The sequence below is a fragment of the Mchenga conophoros genome, linkage group LG4 (genome assembly GCF_057382185.1).
Source record: "Mchenga conophoros isolate Kocher_MC1m ecotype Shallow Benthic linkage group LG4, M_conophoros_male_GT1.1, whole genome shotgun sequence".
In the NCBI taxonomy this organism is placed as follows: domain Eukaryota; kingdom Metazoa; phylum Chordata; class Actinopteri; order Cichliformes; family Cichlidae; genus Mchenga; species Mchenga conophoros.
In genome coordinates, this window is record NC_140529.1 from 19,068,660 (window position 1) to 19,091,816 (window position 23,157).

At 42.9% G+C, this 23,157-nt stretch overlaps 1 protein-coding gene and 1 pseudogene across 1 annotated transcript in view; one reads left to right on the plus strand and one right to left on the minus strand.

The window, feature by feature from the left end:
- LOC146575901 (protein cramped-like) overlaps positions 1–23,157 on the minus strand; it is a 132,038-nt gene that overhangs the window by 64,611 nt on the left and 44,270 nt on the right. The gene's annotated exons all lie outside the window — the stretch shown is intronic.
- Positions 15,305–23,157, plus strand: part of LOC146575904 (protein cramped-like) — a 33,002-nt pseudogene continuing 25,149 nt past the window's right edge.

Consider the following 23,157-nt stretch of genomic DNA (forward strand, 5'->3'; position numbering starts at 1 on the left):
TGCTGACCGGTGCCCAAACACACCAGAACACCAAATAAGTAAAATAACACAAACACGAACTTCTCCATGGCTCGTCGGGATGGCAACTGCTCCAAAAGTGACACATGAAATAGGCTGACATTTGAGTTTGACACGGGAGGTGAGGGGGTGTTTTGAATATGCTTGACTCCGTCACGAGGTTGCGCACAGCATCACCGGCAAGGGGGCTTGGTTTGAGAGGTTTTTGGCATCTGTGATGTGATTTACAACCATCCACCCATGTACAGCAAGAAGCCGCACTCACAACCGTGGGCATCAGCAAGTTGGTGAAATTTAAACAAAACAAAACAGCATTCCATCTGAAACTCTCTTATTGTACCCAAAATACAAATTTTAGTGATTACATGTGGCTTCATTAATTATGTTCAAACGGATGAATACATAACGCAAGTAATAACTTTATGATCAGTCAGTGAATGAAGGAGCTCAAGAGTGCAAATATAGTTGCAATAAAGTGACAAATATGCCCTTTTATGTCAAACAAAGACCGAAATAAGTGGCATCAGTGTGAGGATGAGAATGAGCGATCCAACCTCACACTGCAGATATCAGGGCAAAGCACAGTGGGGGGGTTGCAGTCTTCTTGGCTGGACCTTCTTCTGCAGTGTGTGATCTTCTAGGAGAGTCTTCATGCAGCATGCCTGCCAGTGTGGTCCACACTGCTTCTCTGTCAGTCTTGGGCACACTGCGTAGGTCTTTAAAACGTGGGTCCAGTGCAGTTGCGATCTGGAGCCATGCATAGTTGGTATGTTCCTGGCGGGAAGCAAGGTCTTCCTTAAACTTCTCTTTAAACCTCACCACATATGCAGGGTCCTCATCAGTTACTTCCATGACACGGCGCAGGTGGCAGAAGGCTGGTAGAACTACAGAGCAGGAGACGTAGGCCTCTCCTCCCAGCAGTTCAGTCACATATCTGCAGTGGAATACACACACACACACACACACACACACACACACACAGAGAGAGAGAGAGAGATAAGACAGCAAATTAAAAAAAGCTTTTTAATACTAGGTAATATTAATAAAATATTTGATTTCATTTATTTTTTAAATAAGACATTTTCATAATAACAAAACTGATTTAAGATGTATGTTTGATACATTTAATCTAAACCTACAATTATGGTCACAATGACAGGCTCACCTGCAGGGCTCTAGAAGTGTCTCCAGTCTCTGGAGTTTGTCCCACTCTGGAGGCGTCAGGAGGACAAGTTTATGCTTTTGTTTATCCAGAGTCGCGGTTACTGCAGTTTGGTTGCGGATCAAGCGCTTCACCATCTCCAGCGTGGAGTTCCAGCGCGTAGGCACGTCCTGGGCCAACGGCTCCTGCTTGCGCCCCAGTGACACCTGCTCTGCGTTCAGCTCTGCTGTGTTTGCTGGGCTGTGCTTAAAATGGCCAACAATTTTGCGGCATTTGGCCAGCGCAGTGACAAAGCCACTGTCTGCGAGACTCACTGTGATGCATCTCTGTAGAATGTGCGCGGTACACGGCATGTGATTGAATGGCATGATGCGAGCCGCGGCGATCATATTGCGCGCACTGTCCGTGCCTACTGTTGTCACCTTCTCCTCAATTCTCCACCTGCGAGCAACAGTCTGGAACTGCTCTGCACAAGCCTCCGCAAAGTGCCGCTCTTCCGTTTTCATTATAGTCAGCGCAAAGGATGTCAGACCCCAGGCTTCAGTGATTAAATGCGCAGTAACTCCCAGGTAATTGTCATTACTCAATGATGTCCAGTGGTCTCCTGTCAGAGCCACGCATTCTGTGTGAACTAAAGCCTCTTCTTTTTTCTTTTTCTCCGTTTCATACAGTTCGTGGATTCGAATTGTTATTGTGCTTCTCGCTGGGGGCTTGTAGGACGCGTCCTGAGATGCAACCTTTAAAACATCCGCAAAGCCCTTGTCCTCCACAATGCTTAGCGGTCTGCAGTCCTTTGCTATCCATTTGGCTATATTGTCGGTCAGTTTGTCCAAAGAAGACTTACCGAGTGGCCTGCGTTCACTAAGAGTGGTCTGACGCAGGCCGGGTGAAGCTGCTGCCCCGACAAACGCGTGTTTGGCATTAAGGTGGTATTTTAAGGTCGAATTTGAACGGTGAAATTGAAACTCTTTACTACAGTGAGTGCAAATTACAACGCGTTTGTTTATTGTCCCATCTATGTTCTTCTTGTATTTAAATTCCCCATCCAGAAGGCCATCCGCTTCCTGCTTCTCCATTTTCAGTGGCGCGGTAAACAAATCAAGTGGAATTATGGGAGCGACTTATCTGCGTGTTGCGCTAAATAGTTAAATATTCTAACGTAATTAATTCCAAAATTTAATTATCGCAATTAACGCGTTAATTTCGACAGCTATAAATATAATATAATATAATATAATATAATATAATATAATATAATATATCATGTTGCTATTTAATGTTTTTTGTTCGTGTTGCAGCTGCTCTGTGAGCCAAGCTTTCGTTGTCTAAATTCAATGGCAATATATCTCTGCACCACACGATGGCGATAGATTCTCACAGACAGTCTGTGCTCTGCTTCCGCCACCAGTCATCTTTAAATCTTTTTTTTTAATTCAATGAAACCTTTATTTAACTGTCCATCTCGCGGCATTACTTAAAAAAAATCATATTTAAATACAAAGAAGATTAAATACATGAACGACAGTAAATTGATAAAATAAGAGCAAATAAATATATTTACAAATGATAGCAACATCAATGGAATAAAAGCATGAACAGCAGCAGAAGGAGAAAGAGGCCTGTATCTACATTATTACTCTGGCAGCTCTCAGTCTCCATACAGACAGGACACGTTGCAGCGTAATTGCAGACAGGTGCGTGGGCCTGAGCTCCGCCCAGGCAGAATGACGAGTGGAAGAAAGCAGCAACACAATAAACATATGTAGCCTTGCGGAGCCGGCCGGGCAGACACCGAGACAGAGTGCAACGATTTTATACGTGACAACATACACAAAAAAACACACACAACAAAAATCAGAATGTGTTTGTGATTTGGATTTTTATTTAAAGGTGAAACCTTTTTTCTTTTCTTGTTTTGCCAGATTAGACATTTTGATTCATTTCATTTAGTTTTTTTGTTTTACTTTGATGCTATAATAGATGTTTTTAAAATGTAGTCATATTTAATACTATATTGCATCATGGCAAAACAACAGTCTCCTCAAGCTGCTTTATACTGTAAGGTAAAAACACTACAGTAAAAGCCAGAAAACCCCAACAATCCAATGATCCCCTTTGAGCAAGCACTGGGCGACAGTGGGGAGGAAAAACTCCCTTTAGGAAGAAACCTCCGGCAGAACCAGGCTCAAGAAGGGGCGGCCATCTGCTGCGACCGGTTGGGGGTGGGTGGGCAATCTCAGTCCACGAGGGCCGGTGTCCCTGCAGGTTTTAGATGTGTCCTCGAACCAACACAGCTGATTTAAACGGCTAAATTAGCTCCTCAACATGTCCTGAAGTTCTCCAGAGGCCTGGTAACGAACTAATCATGTGATTCAGGTGTGTTGAGCCAAGGTGAGATCTAAAACCTGCAGGGACACCGGCCCTCGTGGACTGAGAATGCCCACCCATGATATAGGGAGACAAGATGAAGTATACTTCTAATGGCCTATTTTAGCAGTTAATTTTTAACAATCAACTGGTGGTAATCCATCATCAGAATTGAGGAAAGGTGGTGTTGATGGAGACTCTACAGGAGGATTCACTGGGGAAGCCATACCTGCACTTCTGCCAGGGTGTCTTGGACGTACCTGAATAAATGTAGTTTTCCCTGGAAGTGGACGAGGATTAATCTGAGACGGAGTCTCCTCAGAACATCTCCCCATCATGCTTCTATGGTCCAACGATGCCAGCTTTTGTCCTTTCTGTTTTTCTAATTTAAGCTGGAGTTGAGCGTCTTTCACTCTAGATTTTAGATGACCTATCTCTTTTTCTTCATTGGCAGCCTTTTGGATAATCTGGTTCACTGGTCCAATGAGCTCCTCTCTTTGTCGGAATAAAGCGTACTCGGAAGACTTTACCATGTCATTGTACTGCTTTTTAAATGATTCCAGCTCCCGTGTTTTATCTAGTAAAGCTGCATCTAGATCCTTGCATCTGATACGTAGACAGTTCAGCTGTTTTTCAAGAAACTCCTTCGTTGTTCCAACAAAGGGGGTGCCTTCCACTCCGTCTACGTATTTATTTTTCAAGTAGTGGAACATATCCCTAAATTCCACCTTTTCTTTTCCTCTCAAGTGACCTTCATGTGGAAATGCCTTTTCAAAGGACAAAACGCACTGGCACAATTCCTCTTGGAAGTAGCGCTCTTTCTTCTCCAGCCAATTCACTTTGGATATAAATCTTTCCCGTTGCTTTTTTGTGGAGCGCAGTTTCTCTTCCAGCGCCACCTTTTCAGCCAGTGCCTGATTGTGTGCCGCTTTTACTTTGTGCCGGTCCACTGCTGTCTTTCTGTGGTTTTCCTGCTCTGTGCTTAGGGCCTTTTTGACGTCTTCAATTTTCTTTTTCAAAGAATCAACTTCGTCTTCAAGCATAGCCTTCATTTTCTTTTCCAAGGCCAGAGCTCTAATATTACTCTGGCATTTCTGCTTGATCGCCATATTCTGGGCCTTTTGGTCGTCTATCACTTTGCCCATTTGACCTTTCTCCTCTGTTAATTCTTTCATGTTTTTAACCATAAATTCATTTTCGTCTTGTAACTGTGTATTATGCCACAAAACACCGTCAATCCAACACTGCGAGGATTGACGTTCTTCCTCGCGTTCCTTAACCGCATTGACGGTCACACCTCTACTATTTTTTACTGCCGTCTGCAGCTTTTCTATTTTGGAGTCATACATGTTGATCACCTCTTCTAACTTCCTGTCTGCAGCATTTGCTTTGTTTTCCAGTTTTTTAGTATTTTCCTGGTAAAACTGCTGCATCTTATTTTTTTCCTCTTTGTGGCGTTTCAATAATAATTCAACAACTTGGCTGTTGTGAAATTGCTGACGTGCCACCTTTTCTTTCTCTGTTTCCAGCAGTCCTTGCAGGACTTGGACTTCGTCCTCGTGTTTTTCTTTAAGCTCAGCCAGAGTTTTCTCCGTCTCTGCGCGGAACTTTACCAGAGCTTCGTGGTCATCTTTTATCGAGTCCAACCTGTCTGCGATGTTTGTCCTGTCATCCAAGACCGAACCCAGCAGCTTATTATTCTGCAAAAGTTCATTGTTTTCTTTTGTTAGATCCTCGATCCGTTTCTTATTGACTGTATGCAGGTTTTTGAAGTAGTCAAGCTCAGTTTTGAGCTTTTCAACCTCGTCGATCATTGGCTGCAGTCTTTGCTCGAACTGTCTGGCATATGTTTCTTTTTCTTTTTCACTTTTTTTAACCATTGTTTTCGAGAAATTAACATTTCTGTCTTTGTTAGCTTTCGAACTCATTTCTGCTTTTTTATGTGCTGTATCACTCCAACAAAACGATAGCTTAATGAATTCCCTTTGACAGCTGTCCTCTATTTATAGACTTGAACATCAAAGGATGAAAGGACTGTCACTATGACATCACCACGTTCTGTGACGTAACAGGGCTTTGGAGCGTGATGTCACGGGGGTGGGCGTGGAAAGGATTTTGGGGGTCTAAACAAAGCGTGTCTTTTTTTTTTAAAACTTTATTTAACAAACAATGAGTATACAACATACGAACAGATGAAGTATACAACAGAACATGAACACAAAAAGCCAAGGGTGAAATAAAAAGGTAACAATTATAAGAATACACGCAAAAATTCACATACATATATTGTTGTGAGAGCCTTTTTGTTGGTGCAGTCTGATATTGATTGTATGTGCATGTGCACATCCTTAAAATAATGACAGAAATATGGTGTTTTGTTAGTAAACTTACATTTATGGATAAAAAATTTAGCTAAAAGTATTAAGAAATTTATCATAAAAAACATTTCTCATACTTCTTGGGGAACTTAAAGAAACAGAATAAAACATTTTCCCATCGTAAAGAAAACTCCCTTAAAATATGGACAATAACAAAGCTGCTAAATTCCTTCCAGAATCTCTGTGTAAAAGAACAGTACCAAAAAAGATGTGTCACCGTTTCTGGATGATCCCCACAGAAAGTACAATTAGTATTTATGTCCCTTTTGAATTTGACCATGTAGTGACTGGCTGGATAACATGTATGTCGAATTTTAAAAGAGACTTCTTTCACCTTATTTACAATCAAATATTTATGGGGGACCATCCAGACTGTCTTCCGCTTGATATCTGGAACACTGATTGGAAAATTATATAGTGCAATAAAGTCGTTGTAAGTAAGTAGTTGTCCCTCTTTACTAACCAGCTGAGCCACCAATAGGATCCCATTTTGGAGCCAAGTTTCCAGGAAAAGTGATTTATTTTTCTATAAAATATCTCTGTTGTTCCAGATAAGGTATTTGTGAGGTGAGAAGTTGTGTTTATAAATGAGGGTCCACGCTAAGAGGACCTGCTTATGGAAGGATGAAAGCTTTACAGGGACTTTCTCAACATTGTAATTACAATTTCAAATAAAAGTAAAGCCACCAAAACGAGAGAAAATGTGGTATGGTATAAAGTTCCAGATAGAGGTAGGGTTTTAAGAAAATGTTTGGCCCAATTAATTTTGAAAGTGTTATTTAAAGTAGAAAAGTCTAAGACGTTAAGCCCACCTGATTCGTACTTATTCATCACAACAGTTTTTCTAATATAGTGCGTACGGTTTTTCCATATAAAATTAAAGAGCATACGGTCAATATCTTTACTACTTTTCTTATCCAGATGTAAGGAGAGAGCAGCATATGTTCATCGGGATATCCCTTCAGCTTTAGTAATTAACACTCTACCTTTCAAAGACAAGTCCCTTGTTCCAAGATGGCGCCGCCGCGTATGGATGCCCCGGTGCTTCAGTGCGTTACTTCTGTTTTGTTTTTGTGCATAACTTCTGTGTCTGGGCACTCCTCTGGATATTCTTACACTAGAGAAGAGCTTCTTAACTACAGGACTACAACACCTGTGGATTTACTTCCAATATTTGTCGCATCTGCGGCAGATTTACTGCAGACTCTGATCAGGAAAGTGAGACGCCGAAAGCGAGGAAAGCGAGCCGGCGCACTCGTGCGTCTGAGGAGTGCTGCGAACTGCTCTTCCTGGGATCTTCCTTTCCGACGTACGCTCACTCAGGAATGAGATGGACGAGCTGGCCCTGATGAGAAGCATGAACAGAGACGTTGCCTCCTCCTGTGTCTTGTGTTTTACGGAGTCGTGGCTCTGTGAGGACATCCCGGACAGCGCGCTCAAGCTGGAGGGCTTTCATCTGCTGCGCGCGGACCGGCAGGCCTCTCTCTCTGGTAAGACCACAGGTGGACGTGTCTGCTTCTACATTAATAGTGGCTGGTGCACAGATGTAACAGTGATTGCTCAGCACTGCTCTTCCTCTCTGGAATACCTTTTTATTCACTGCAAACCGTTTTATTCTCCGCGGGAGTTTGCTTCATTCATCTTGGCCGCTGTTTACATCCCGCCAGATGCGGATGCGCAGGCAGCTCAGTGCGCACTCGCGGAGCAGATACTGCACATGGAGCGGACATTCCCGGACTCTCTCATCATTGCTCTTGGGGACTTTTACAACACCCCCCTCCTCACCCCACACAAAAGAGGATTTCACACCACCTCCTCCCACCACAACCCTTCATATTCATGAAGCAGATGCGAGGAAGCAGTTTAAGAGTCTGAATGCTCGGAAAGCTCCCGGCCCAGACGGTGTGTCTCGTCTACTGGACGCAGCCGGAGGGTTCACTTGGTTGTTTGCTCTCAATAGAAGCTGAGCGCGTCTCCGTGTCTGTGCTGGTAAACGATACTGAGTCCCAGTGCTCAGTAAACTGTACACCTGACCGTTATTCTCCCACTGAATCCGGTGTGTCCACGGTCCAACACGTGCTCAACACGATGGTGCTGACCGGTGCCCAAACACACCAGAACACCAAATAAGTAAAATAACACAAACACGAACTTCTCCATGGCTCGTCGGGATGGCAACTGCTCCAAAAGTGACACATGAAATAGGCTGACATTTGAGTTTGACACGGGAGGTGAGGGGGTGTTTTGAATATGCTTGACTCCGTCACGAGGTTGCGCACAGCATCACCGGCAAGGGGGCTTGGTTTGAGAGGTTTTTGGCATCTGTGATGTGATTTACAACCATCCACCCATGTACAGCAAGAAGCCGCACTCACAACCGTGGGCATCAGCAAGTTGGTGAAATTTAAACAAAACAAAACAGCATTCCATCTGAAACTCTCTTATTGTACCCAAAATACAAATTTTAGTGATTACATGTGGCTTCATTAATTATGTTCAAACGGATGAATACATAACGCAAGTAATAACTTTATGATCAGTCAGTGAATGAAGGAGCTCAAGAGTGCAAATATAGTTGCAATAAAGTGACAAATATGCCCTTTTATGTCAAACAAAGACCGAAATAAGTGGCATCAGTGTGAGGATGAGAATGAGCGATCCAACCTCACACTGCAGATATCAGGGCAAAGCACAGTGGGGGGGTTGCAGTCTTCTTGGCTGGACCTTCTTCTGCAGTGTGTGATCTTCTAGGAGAGTCTTCATGCAGCATGCCTGCCAGTGTGGTCCACACTGCTTCTCTGTCAGTCTTGGGCACACTGCGTAGGTCTTTAAAACGTGGGTCCAGTGCAGTTGCGATCTGGAGCCATGCATAGTTGGTATGTTCCTGGCGGGAAGCAAGGTCTTCCTTAAACTTCTCTTTAAACCTCACCACATATGCAGGGTCCTCATCAGTTACTTCCATGACACGGCGCAGGTGGCAGAAGGCTGGTAGAACTACAGAGCAGGAGACGTAGGCCTCTCCTCCCAGCAGTTCAGTCACATATCTGCAGTGGAATACACACACACACACACACACACACACACACACACACAGAGAGAGAGAGAGATAAGACAGCAAATTAAAAAAAGCTTTTTAATACTAGGTAATATTAATAAAATATTTGATTTCATTTATTTTTTAAATAAGACATTTTCATAATAACAAAACTGATTTAAGATGTATGTTTGATACATTTAATCTAAACCTACAATTATGGTCACAATGACAGGCTCACCTGCAGGGCTCTAGAAGTGTCTCCAGTCTCTGGAGTTTGTCCCACTCTGGAGGCGTCAGGAGGACAAGTTTATGCTTTTGTTTATCCAGAGTCGCGGTTACTGCAGTTTGGTTGCGGATCAAGCGCTTCACCATCTCCAGCGTGGAGTTCCAGCGCGTAGGCACGTCCTGGGCCAACGGCTCCTGCTTGCGCCCCAGTGACACCTGCTCTGCGTTCAGCTCTGCTGTGTTTGCTGGGCTGTGCTTAAAATGGCCAACAATTTTGCGGCATTTGGCCAGCGCAGTGACAAAGCCACTGTCTGCGAGACTCACTGTGATGCATCTCTGTAGAATGTGCGCGGTACACGGCATGTGATTGAATGGCATGATGCGAGCCGCGGCGATCATATTGCGCGCACTGTCCGTGCCTACTGTTGTCACCTTCTCCTCAATTCTCCACCTGCGAGCAACAGTCTGGAACTGCTCTGCACAAGCCTCCGCAAAGTGCCGCTCTTCCGTTTTCATTATAGTCAGCGCAAAGGATGTCAGACCCCAGGCTTCAGTGATTAAATGCGCAGTAACTCCCAGGTAATTGTCATTACTCAATGATGTCCAGTGGTCTCCTGTCAGAGCCACGCATTCTGTGTGAACTAAAGCCTCTTCTTTTTTCTTTTTCTCCGTTTCATACAGTTCGTGGATTCGAATTGTTATTGTGCTTCTCGCTGGGGGCTTGTAGGACGCGTCCTGAGATGCAACCTTTAAAACATCCGCAAAGCCCTTGTCCTCCACAATGCTTAGCGGTCTGCAGTCCTTTGCTATCCATTTGGCTATATTGTCGGTCAGTTTGTCCAAAGAAGACTTACCGAGTGGCCTGCGTTCACTAAGAGTGGTCTGACGCAGGCCGGGTGAAGCTGCTGCCCCGACAAACGCGTGTTTGGCATTAAGGTGGTATTTTAAGGTCGAATTTGAACGGTGAAATTGAAACTCTTTACTACAGTGAGTGCAAATTACAACGCGTTTGTTTATTGTCCCATCTATGTTCTTCTTGTATTTAAATTCCCCATCCAGAAGGCCATCCGCTTCCTGCTTCTCCATTTTCAGTGGCGCGGTAAACAAATCAAGTGGAATTATGGGAGCGACTTATCTGCGTGTTGCGCTAAATAGTTAAATATTCTAACGTAATTAATTCCAAAATTTAATTATCGCAATTAACGCGTTAATTTCGACAGCTATAAATATAATATAATATAATATAATATAATATAATATAATATAATATATCATGTTGCTATTTAATGTTTTTTGTTCGTGTTGCAGCTGCTCTGTGAGCCAAGCTTTCGTTGTCTAAATTCAATGGCAATATATCTCTGCACCACACGATGGCGATAGATTCTCACAGACAGTCTGTGCTCTGCTTCCGCCACCAGTCATCTTTAAATCTTTTTTTTTAATTCAATGAAACCTTTATTTAACTGTCCATCTCGCGGCATTACTTAAAAAAAATCATATTTAAATACAAAGAAGATTAAATACATGAACGACAGTAAATTGATAAAATAAGAGCAAATAAATATATTTACAAATGATAGCAACATCAATGGAATAAAAGCATGAACAGCAGCAGAAGGAGAAAGAGGCCTGTATCTACATTATTACTCTGGCAGCTCTCAGTCTCCATACAGACAGGACACGTTGCAGCGTAATTGCAGACAGGTGCGTGGGCCTGAGCTCCGCCCAGGCAGAATGACGAGTGGAAGAAAGCAGCAACACAATAAACATATGTAGCCTTGCGGAGCCGGCCGGGCAGACACCGAGACAGAGTGCAACGATTTTATACGTGACAACATACACAAAAAAACACACACAACAAAAATCAGAATGTGTTTGTGATTTGGATTTTTATTTAAAGGTGAAACCTTTTTTCTTTTCTTGTTTTGCCAGATTAGACATTTTGATTCATTTCATTTAGTTTTTTTGTTTTACTTTGATGCTATAATAGATGTTTTTAAAATGTAGTCATATTTAATACTATATTGCATCATGGCAAAACAACAGTCTCCTCAAGCTGCTTTATACTGTAAGGTAAAAACACTACAGTAAAAGCCAGAAAACCCCAACAATCCAATGATCCCCTTTGAGCAAGCACTGGGCGACAGTGGGGAGGAAAAACTCCCTTTAGGAAGAAACCTCCGGCAGAACCAGGCTCAAGAAGGGGCGGCCATCTGCTGCGACCGGTTGGGGGTGGGTGGGCAATCTCAGTCCACGAGGGCCGGTGTCCCTGCAGGTTTTAGATGTGTCCTCGAACCAACACAGCTGATTTAAACGGCTAAATTAGCTCCTCAACATGTCCTGAAGTTCTCCAGAGGCCTGGTAACGAACTAATCATGTGATTCAGGTGTGTTGAGCCAAGGTGAGATCTAAAACCTGCAGGGACACCGGCCCTCGTGGACTGAGAATGCCCACCCATGATATAGGGAGACAAGATGAAGTATACTTCTAATGGCCTATTTTAGCAGTTAATTTTTAACAATCAACTGGTGGTAATCCATCATCAGAATTGAGGAAAGGTGGTGTTGATGGAGACTCTACAGGAGGATTCACTGGGGAAGCCATACCTGCACTTCTGCCAGGGTGTCTTGGACGTACCTGAATAAATGTAGTTTTCCCTGGAAGTGGACGAGGATTAATCTGAGACGGAGTCTCCTCAGAACATCTCCCCATCATGCTTCTATGGTCCAACGATGCCAGCTTTTGTCCTTTCTGTTTTTCTAATTTAAGCTGGAGTTGAGCGTCTTTCACTCTAGATTTTAGATGACCTATCTCTTTTTCTTCATTGGCAGCCTTTTGGATAATCTGGTTCACTGGTCCAATGAGCTCCTCTCTTTGTCGGAATAAAGCGTACTCGGAAGACTTTACCATGTCATTGTACTGCTTTTTAAATGATTCCAGCTCCCGTGTTTTATCTAGTAAAGCTGCATCTAGATCCTTGCATCTGATACGTAGACAGTTCAGCTGTTTTTCAAGAAACTCCTTCGTTGTTCCAACAAAGGGGGTGCCTTCCACTCCGTCTACGTATTTATTTTTCAAGTAGTGGAACATATCCCTAAATTCCACCTTTTCTTTTCCTCTCAAGTGACCTTCATGTGGAAATGCCTTTTCAAAGGACAAAACGCACTGGCACAATTCCTCTTGGAAGTAGCGCTCTTTCTTCTCCAGCCAATTCACTTTGGATATAAATCTTTCCCGTTGCTTTTTTGTGGAGCGCAGTTTCTCTTCCAGCGCCACCTTTTCAGCCAGTGCCTGATTGTGTGCCGCTTTTACTTTGTGCCGGTCCACTGCTGTCTTTCTGTGGTTTTCCTGCTCTGTGCTTAGGGCCTTTTTGACGTCTTCAATTTTCTTTTTCAAAGAATCAACTTCGTCTTCAAGCATAGCCTTCATTTTCTTTTCCAAGGCCAGAGCTCTAATATTACTCTGGCATTTCTGCTTGATCGCCATATTCTGGGCCTTTTGGTCGTCTATCACTTTGCCCATTTGACCTTTCTCCTCTGTTAATTCTTTCATGTTTTTAACCATAAATTCATTTTCGTCTTGTAACTGTGTATTATGCCACAAAACACCGTCAATCCAACCCTGCGAGGATTGACGTTCTTCCTCGCGTTCCTTAACCGCATTGACGGTCACACCTCTACTATTTTTTACTGCCGTCTGCAGCTTTTCTATTTTGGAGTCATACATGTTGATCACCTCTTCTAACTTCCTGTCTGCAGCATTTGCTTTGTTTTCCAGTTTTTTAGTATTTTCCTGGTAAAACTGCTGCATCTTATTTTTTTCCTCTTTGTGGCGTTTCAATAATAATTCAACAACTTGGCTGTTGTGAAATTGCTGACGTGCCACCTTTTCTTTCTCTGTTTCCAGCAGTCCTTGCAGGACTTGGACTTCGTCCTCGTGTTTTTCTTTAAGCTCAGCCAGAGTTTTCTCCGTCTCTGCGCGGAACTTTACCAGAGCTTCGTGGTCATCTTTTATCGAGTCCAACCTGTCTGCGATGTTTGTCCTGTCATCCAAGACCGAACCCAGCAGCTTATTATTCTGCAAAAGTTCATTGTTTTCTTTTGTTAGATCCTCGATCCGTTTCTTATTGACTGTATGCAGGTTTTTGAAGTAGTCAAGCTCAGTTTTGAGCTTTTCAACCTCGTCGATCATTGGCTGCAGTCTTTGCTCGAACTGTCTGGCATATGTTTCTTTTTCTTTTTCACTTTTTTTAACCATTGTTTTCGAGAAATTAACATTTCTGTCTTTGTTAGCTTTCGAACTCATTTCTGCTTTTTTATGTGCTGTATCACTCCAACAAAACGATAGCTTAATGAATTCCCTTTGACAGCTGTCCTCTATTTATAGACTTGAACATCAAAGGATGAAAGGACTGTCACTATGACATCACCACGTTCTGTGACGTAACAGGGCTTTGGAGCGTGATGTCACGGGGGTGGGCGTGGAAAGGATTTTGGGGGTCTAAACAAAGCGTGTCTTTTTTTTTTAAAACTTTATTTAACAAACAATGAGTATACAACATACGAACAGATGAAGTATACAACAGAACATGAACACAAAAAGCCAAGGGTGAAAGAAAAAGGTAACAATTATAAGAATACACGCAAAAATTCACATACATATATTGTTGTGAGAGCCTTTTTGTTGGTGCAGTCTGATATTGATTGTATGTGCATGTGCACATCCTTAAAATAATGACAGAAATATGGTGTTTTGTTAGTAAACTTACATTTATGGATAAAAAATTTAGCTAAAAGTATTAAGAAATTTATCATAAAAAACATTTCTCATACTTCTTGGGGAACTTAAAGAAACAGAATAAAACATTTTCCCATCGTAAAGAAAACTCCCTTAAAATATGGACAATAACAAAGCTGCTAAATTCCTTCCAGAATCTCTGTGTAAAAGAACAGTACCAAAAAAGATGTGTCACCGTTTCTGGATGATCCCCACAGAAAGTACAATTAGTATTTATGTCCCTTTTGAATTTGACCATGTAGTGACTGGCTGGATAACATGTATGTCGAATTTTAAAAGAGACTTCTTTCACCTTATTTACAATCAAATATTTATGGGGGACCATCCAGACTGTCTTCCGCTTGATATCTGGAACACTGATTGGAAAATTATATAGTGCAATAAAGTCGTTGTAAGTAAGTAGTTGTCCCTCTTTACTAACCAGCTGAGCCACCAATAGGATCCCATTTTGGAGCCAAGTTTCCAGGAAAAGTGATTTATTTTTCTATAAAATATCTCTGTTGTTCCAGATAAGGTATTTGTGAGGTGAGAAGTTGTGTTTATAAATGAGGGTCCACGCTAAGAGGACCTGCTTATGGAAGGATGAAAGCTTTACAGGGACTTTCTCAACATTGTAATTACAATTTCAAATAAAAGTAAAGCCACCAAAACGAGAGAAAATGTGGTATGGTATAAAGTTCCAGATAGAGGTAGGGTTTTAAGAAAATGTTTGGCCCAATTAATTTTGAAAGTGTTATTTAAAGTAGAAAAGTCTAAGACGTTAAGCCCACCTGATTCGTACTTATTCATCACAACAGTTTTTCTAATATAGTGCGTACGGTTTTTCCATATAAAATTAAAGAGCATACGGTCAATATCTTTACTACTTTTCTTATCCAGATGTAAGGAGAGAGCAGCATATGTTCATCGGGATATCCCTTCAGCTTTAGTAATTAACACTCTACCTTTCAAAGACAAGTCCCTTGTTCCAAGATGGCGCCGCCGCGTATGGATGCCCCGGTGCTTCAGTGCGTTACTTCTGTTTTGTTTTTGTGCATAACTTCTGTGTCTGGGCACTCCTCTGGATATTCTTACACTAGAGAAGAGCTTCTTAACTACAGGACTACAACACCTGTGGATTTACTTCCAATATTTGTCGCATCTGCGGCAGATTTACTGCAGACTCTGATCAGGAAAGTGAGACGCCGAAAGCGAGGAAAGCGAGCCGGCGCACTCGTGCGTCTGAGGAGACGCGGACTGCGAACTGCTCTTCCTGGGATCTTCCTTTCCAACGTACGCTCACTCAGGAATGAGATGGACGAGCTGGCCCTGATGAGAAGCATGAACAGAGACGTTGCCTCCTCCTGTGTCTTGTGTTTTACGGAGTCGTGGCTCTGTGAGGACATCCCGGACAGCGCGCTCAAGCTGGAGGGCTTTCATCTGCTGCGCGCGGACCGGCAGGCCTCTCTCTCTGGTAAGACCACAGGTGGACGTGTCTGCTTCTACATTAATAGTGGCTGGTGCACAGATGTAACAGTGATTGCTCAGCACTGCTCTTCCTCTCTGGAATACCTTTTTATTCACTGCAAACCGTTTTATTCTCCGCGGGAGTTTGCTTCATTCATCTTGGCCGCTGTTTACATCCCGCCAGATGCGGATGCGCAGGCAGCTCAGTGCGCACTCGCGGAGCAGATACTGCACATGGAGCGGACATTCCCGGACTCTCTCATCATTGCTCTTGGGGACTTTTACAACACCCCCCTCCTCACCCCACACAAAAGAGGATTTCACACCACCTCCTCCCACCACAACCCTTCATATTCATGAAGCAGATGCGAGGAAGCAGTTTAAGAGTCTGAATGCTCGGAAAGCTCCCGGCCCAGACGGTGTGTCTCGTCTACTGGACGCAGCCGGAGGGTTCACTTGGTTGTTTGCTCTCAATAGAAGCTGAGCGCGTCTCCGTGTCTGTGCTGGTAAACGATACTGAGTCCCAGTGCTCAGTAAACTGTACACCTGACCGTTATTCTCCCACTGAATCCGGTGTGTCCACGGTCCAACACGTGCTCAACACGATGGTGCTGACCGGTGCCCAAACACACCAGAACACCAAATAAGTAAAATAACACAAACACGAACTTCTCCATGGCTCGTCGGGATGGCAACTGCTCCAAAAGTGACACATGAAATAGGCTGACATTTGAGTTTGACACGGGAGGTGAGGGGGTGTTTTGAATATGCTTGACTCCGTCACGAGGTTGCGCACAGCATCACCGGCAAGGGGGCTTGGTTTGAGAGGTTTTTGGCATCTGTGATGTGATTTACAACCATCCACCCATGTACAGCAAGAAGCCGCACTCACAACCGTGGGCATCAGCAAGTTGGTGAAATTTAAACAAAACAAAACAGCATTCCATCTGAAACTCTCTTATTGTACCCAAAATACAAATTTTAGTGATTACATGTGGCTTCATTAATTATGTTCAAACGGATGAATACATAACGCAAGTAATAACTTTATGATCAGTCAGTGAATGAAGGAGCTCAAGAGTGCAAATATAGTTGCAATAAAGTGACAAATATGCCCTTTTATGTCAAACAAAGACCGAAATAAGTGGCATCAGTGTGAGGATGAGAATGAGCGATCCAACCTCACACTGCAGATATCAGGGCAAAGCACAGTGGGGGGGTTGCAGTCTTCTTGGCTGGACCTTCTTCTGCAGTGTGTGATCTTCTAGGAGAGTCTTCATGCAGCATGCCTGCCAGTGTGGTCCACACTGCTTCTCTGTCAGTCTTGGGCACACTGCGTAGGTCTTTAAAACGTGGGTCCAGTGCAGTTGCGATCTGGAGCCATGCATAGTTGGTATGTTCCTGGCGGGAAGCAAGGTCTTCCTTAAACTTCTCTTTAAACCTCACCACATATGCAGGGTCCTCATCAGTTACTTCCATGACACGGCGCAGGTGGCAGAAGGCTGGTAGAACTACAGAGCAGGAGACGTAGGCCTCTCCTCCCAGCAGTTCAGTCACATATCTGCAGTGGAATACACACATACACACATGGGGTGGCTGTAGCTCAGGTGGCAGAGCAGGTCAGCCACTAATCAGAAGGTCGGTGGTTCGATCCCAGGCTGCCTCCTGGCTGCATGCCAAATATCCTTGGGCAAGATACTGCAGTTTGGTTGCGGATCAAGCGCTTCACCATCTCCAGCGTGGAGTTCCAGCGCGTAGGCACGTCCTGGGCCAACGGCTCCTGCTTGCGCCCCAGTGACACCTGCTCTGCGTTCAGCTCTGCTGTGTTTGCTGGGCTGTGCTTAAAATGGCCAACAACTTTGCGGCATTTGGCCAGCGCAGTGACAAAGCCACTGTCTGCGAGACTCACTGTGATGCATCTCTGTAGAATGTGCGCGGTACACGGCATGTGATTGAATGGCATGATGCGAGCCGCGGCGATCATATTGCGCGCACTGTCCGTGCCTACTGTTGTCACCTTCTCCTCAATTCTCCACCTGCGAGCAACAGTCTGGAACTGCTCTGCACAAGCCTCCGCAAAGTGCCGCTCTTCCGTTTTCATTATAGTCAGCGCAAAGGATGTCAGACCCCAGGCTTCAGTGATTAAATGCGCAGTAACTCCCAGGTAATTGTCATTACTCAATGATGTCCAGTGGTCTCCTGTCAGAGCCACGCATTCTGTGTGAACTAAAGCCTCTTCTTTTTTCTTTTTCTCCGTTTCATACAGTTCGTGGATTCGAATTGTTATTGTGCTTCTCGCTGGGGGCTTGTAGGACGCGTCCTGAGATGCAACCTTTAAAACATCCGCAAAGCCCTTGTCCTCCACAATGCTTAGCGGTCTGCAGTCCTTTGCTATCCATTTGGCTATATTGTCGGTCAGTTTGTCCAAAGAAGACTTACCGAGTGGCCTGCGTTCACTAAGAGTGGTCTGACGCAGGCCGGGTGAAGCTGCTGCCCCGACAAACGCGTGTTTGGCATTAAGGTGGTATTTTAAGGTCGAATTTGAACGGTGAAATTGAAACTCTTTACTACAGTGAGTGCAAATTACAACGCGTTTGTTTATTGTCCCATCTATGTTCTTCTTGTATTTAAATTCCCCATCCAGAAGGCCATCCGCTTCCTGCTTCTCCATTTTCAGTGGCGCGGTAAACAAATCAAGTGGAATTATGGGAGCGACTTATCTGCGTGTTGCGCTAAATAGTTAAATATTCTAACGTAATTAATTCCAAAATTTAATTATCGCAATTAACGCGTTAATTTCGACAGCTATAAATATAATATAATATAATATAATATAATATAATATAATATAATATAATATAATATAATATAATATATCATGTTGCTATTTAATGTTTTTTGTTCGTGTTGCAGCTGCTCTGTGAGCCAAGCTTTCGTTGTCTAAATTCAATGGCAATATATCTCTGCACCACACGATGGCGATAGATTCTCACAGACAGTCTGTGCTCTGCTTCCGCCACCAGTCATCTTTAAATCTTTTTTTTAATTCAATGAAACCTTTATTTAACTGTCCATCTCGCGGCATTACTTAAAAAAAATCATATTTAAATACAAAGAAGATTAAATACATGAACGACAGTAAATTGATAAAATAAGAGCAAATAAATATATTTACAAATGATAGCAACATCAATGGAATAAAAGCATGAACAGCAGCAGAAGGAGAAAGAGGCCTGTATCTACATTATTACTCTGGCAGCTCTCAGTCTCCATACAGACAGGACACGTTGCAGCGTAATTGCAGACAGGTGCGTGGGCCTGAGCTCCGCCCAGGCAGAATGACGAGTGGAAGAAAGCAGCAACACAATAAACATATGTAGCCTTGCGGAGCCGGCCGGGCAGACACCGAGACAGAGTGCAAAGATTTTATACGTGACAACACACACAAAAAAACACACACAACAAAAATCAGAATGTGTTTGTGATTTGGATTTTTATTTAAAGGTGAAACCTTTTTTCTTTTCTTGTTTTGCCAGATTAGACATTTTGATTCATTTCATTTAGTTTTTTTGTTTTACTTTGATGCTATAATAGATGTTTTTAAAATGTAGTCATATTTAATACTATATTGCATCATGGCAAAACAACAGTCTCCTCAAGCTGCTTTATACTGTAAGGTGAAAACACTACAGAAAAAGCCAGAAAACCCCAACAATCCAAAGATCCCCTTTGAGCAAGCACTGGGCGACAGTGGGGAGGAAAAACTCCCTTTAGGAAGAAACCTCCGGCAGAACCAGGCTCAAGAAGGGGCGGCCATCTGCTGCGACCGGTTGGGGGTGATGGAAAGAGAATAGAGGGAGACAAGATGAAGTATACTTCTAATGGCCTATTCCAATTGGTGGTAATACATCATAAGAATTGAGGAAAGGTGGTGTTGATGGAGACTCTGGGGAAGGCCTTCGTCTGCCAGGGTGTTTTGGAGCCACTTGAATAAATTTAGTTTGCACTGGAGGTGGACGAGGTTTAATCTGTGGAAAGATCTGAGACGGAGTCGGAGTCTCCCCATAACATCTCCCCATCACGCCTCTATGGACCAACGGTGCGAGCTTTTGTCCTTTCTGTTTTTCTAATTTAAGCTGGAGTTGAACGTCTTTCACTCTAGATTTTAGATGACCTATCTCTTTTTCTTCATTGCCAGCTTTTCTGATCATCTGGTTCACTGGTCCAATGAGCTCCTGTTTTTGTTTGAATAAAGCGTATTCGGAAGACTTTACCATATCATTGTACTGCTTTTTAAATGATTCCAGCTCCCGTGTTTTATCTAGTAAAGCTGCATCTAGATCCTTGCATCTGATACGTAGACAGTTCAGCTGTTTTTCAAGAAACTCCTTCGTTGTTCCAACAAAGGGGATGCCTTCCACACCGTCTACGTATTTCTTTTTCAAGTTGTGGAATATATCCCTAAATTCCACCTTTTCTTTTTCTCTGAAGTGACCTGCATGTGGAAATGCCTTTTCAAAGGACAAAACGCACTGGTACAATTCCTCTTGGAAGTGGCGCTTTTTCTTTTCCAGGCAATTCGTTTTTTGTGTGAATATTTCTGTTTGCTTTTTTGTGGCGCGCAGTTGCTCTTCCAGTGAGATCTTTTCAGCCAGTGCCTGATTGTGTGCCGTTTTTACTTTATACCTGTCCACTGCTGTCTTTCTGTGGTTTTCCTGCTCTGTGCTTAGGGCCTTTTTTAGGTCTTCATTTTTCTTTTTCAAAGAATCAACTTCATCTTCGACCATAGCCTTCATTTTCTTTTCAAAGGCCAGAGCCCTAATATTTCTCTGACATTTCCGTTTGATCTCCATATTCTGGGCCTTTTGGTTGTCTATTACTTTGCCCATTTGATCTTTCTCGTCTGTTAATTCTTTCACGGTTTTATCCATCAATTCATTTTCGTCCTGTAACTTTGTATTACGTGTCAGAAGACCCTCAATCCAACACTGCGAGGATTGATGTTGTTCCTCGCGTTCTTTAACCGCATTGACGGCCACACCTCTACTATTTTTTACTGTTCTCTCAAGCTTTTCTATTTTGGAATCATACATTTCCATGACCTCTTCTAACTTTCTGTCTGCAGCATTGGCTTTGTCTTCGAGTTTTTTTTAGTATTTTCCTCGTAAAATTGCTGCATCTTATTTTTTTCCTCTTTGTGGCGTTTCAATAATAATTCAACAACTTGGCTGTTGTGAAATTCCTGACGTACCACCTTTTCTTTTGCTGTTTCCAGCAGTCCTTGCAGGACTTCGACTTCGTCCTCATCATCTGTGATTAGGTATTGAAACAGCTGTTTACTCCCCAGATGTTTGTGTCCTCAAAGAAATTCCATTTAGATTTATGTGAATGTATTGTGCAGGTACTTTCTCTGCTTCGCCCTCATTGCTTGCTTTATCTGAGGACATAATCTGCCTTCTTTCAGCTTGGGGTAGGCCTCAGTTTATGTTTTAAATTAAAAAGCTTGAAGACAAAGTGAACTCTGGACAAGCGTGTGGCCTACCTGAAGCCCAGGTGGGCTTGTTGATAATCACATTTTCACACTCATCTCGGGGCACATCCGTGGTGTTCTGGTGCCAGCCTGTCCCCTCTGTTTTTGTGGGGGTCTTCCCCACATACGAAAATGGCCGCTTCTGCCTGGAGGGAGTTTTTTATTTTTGCTTTGCAGCTGCACAGGATCTGTATAGAAGTTTTAAACACTTCTATTTTAGGCAAATTTATAATATTTTAGACGACAGCACTGTTACGAGTTCAAAAATTGGGGATGGAGACAAGAGGAAAAACCACAATAACAACACTGGTCCGGCCGGGTTAAGTCAAACGATGATTTTAATGATCACACGCGTGGGAGATGGACACTGTATGCAGACAGCCTCAGATCTCAAAATGGTGGAGCATTGATCAAACTCTTATAGCCTCTGGTGCCCCCACCTTATCATAAAAGCCTAAACATTCACATGCTTTCTCTCACACGGCGCCTAAGCTACGACCTTGGCTCCCTGTTTATCTGCTCCTGCTGAGATGGGGCAGAAAACTCCAGCATGTTCCGTTCTCTTCTAATCAGACAAATAAGGCGATGACTTTTCTGCAAACAGTATTTCTTATAACTCAGCAGTATAATGCATCATGAAACAATATCATCCATTCACAATAAATCAGCAGTGTAATGCAAATCAGTTTAACAAATGCAATAGTTATCACCCTCTCCTAATTCAGGAGAATAATGCAAACTAAAACTACATAATAATTCACAATCTTTAATTAGGGGTCTAACATGGCATAAAATAATATTATAAATCTCACAGCACATAAAACACTGTTTGCTTGGATGTGTGTGTTTGTGTGTAAAAAGTGAGATGTTCAGAGGTCTTGCTTCATGGTATCGAACAGCCCACACAAAACAGGTTCTGTATGATTTAATTTAAGTGCTGATGTAAACCACAATGTTCAGCAAACATCTATCAGGTCATTGGACTGTATTTTTTTAAAGCTTAAGTATGCGCACATGGGATATATTAAAAACTGACAAGCCGTTTGAACACATGATGTGAAATCACTTAATCAACCTGCTGGATTTTCCAAAAGTTAAAATATTTATACTACTTTGGCACATTGCTCTTAACTTATTAAGGTGGCTATTAGTGAGGGTCATGATAATCAATTCAATTGAGCAGAAGTGACATTCTTACTTCGATTCGTCCAAATTCATGTGAGTTCCAGTCTGTTCAGCCTGTTTCTGTGTAGCACCAAGCAGTAGACCTAAACCTGGATGTGCTTCTGGGTTCTGCCTCTAATGAAAACGGATGAGTGTAAAATGCAACCATTGTTTGTAGTTTGCTGCCACCTACTGAGTGAAAAAAGAACTGAAGTTGTAAAAAGTCACTATTCCTAATGATAGGCTTCGTTTTGTTTCAGTTTCAGTTCACTATACAGCTCATCAAACTGTTTTCCCTTTACGTTTTGATATACATTGTGAAGTTTGGGTTGTCATGTCTACGTCTCATTATGTTTCCTGTTTTATTGTGAAGAGGTCTGGTGTTTCTGTGTTCATCGTGTTCAGTTTTACTCTTCCCCTGTGGCGTTGTTATGTTTATGTTGATCTACTGTGCCTTTCTGTTCCATGTTTCAGATCCCTATGTTCTGTCTCCCCCAGTCTGTTAAGTCCACATGTCTTGAGTTCCGTCAGTGTGTTTCCTGTTTTACTTTCACAGTCTGTTCTATGTTAATGTTTCTAGTTTTGCTTCCCTTGCCTCGTCCTGCTTAATTACTCTCAGCTGTGCTCTCCTCCTGTGGCTCATTCCCCCTCGTTATCCCTCAGTGTATTTAAGCCCCATGTTTCTCTTTGTCAGTGTTGCGTCCTCCATCATAGCTGTGTGATTTTTCCCTGTGGCTCCTTGTGCTTTAGTTTTTCCCAGTTTAGGTTATTTTGTATTGTTTTTCGTGTCCCACTCCACGCCAGCAATAAAGCTGTGTTTTTTGAGTTTAACTTTTGACTCTGTGAGTTTGCGTTTGGGTCCTTCTCCTGCCTGCCACACAGCCGAACTGTGACACTAAGTAAAGAGAAGGAAGAACACAGAAAGACAGCAGTGGACAGGCATAAAGTAAAAACGGCACACAATCAGGCACTGGCTGAAAAGATCTCACTGGAAGAGCAACTGCGCGCCACAAAAAAGCAAACAGAAATATTC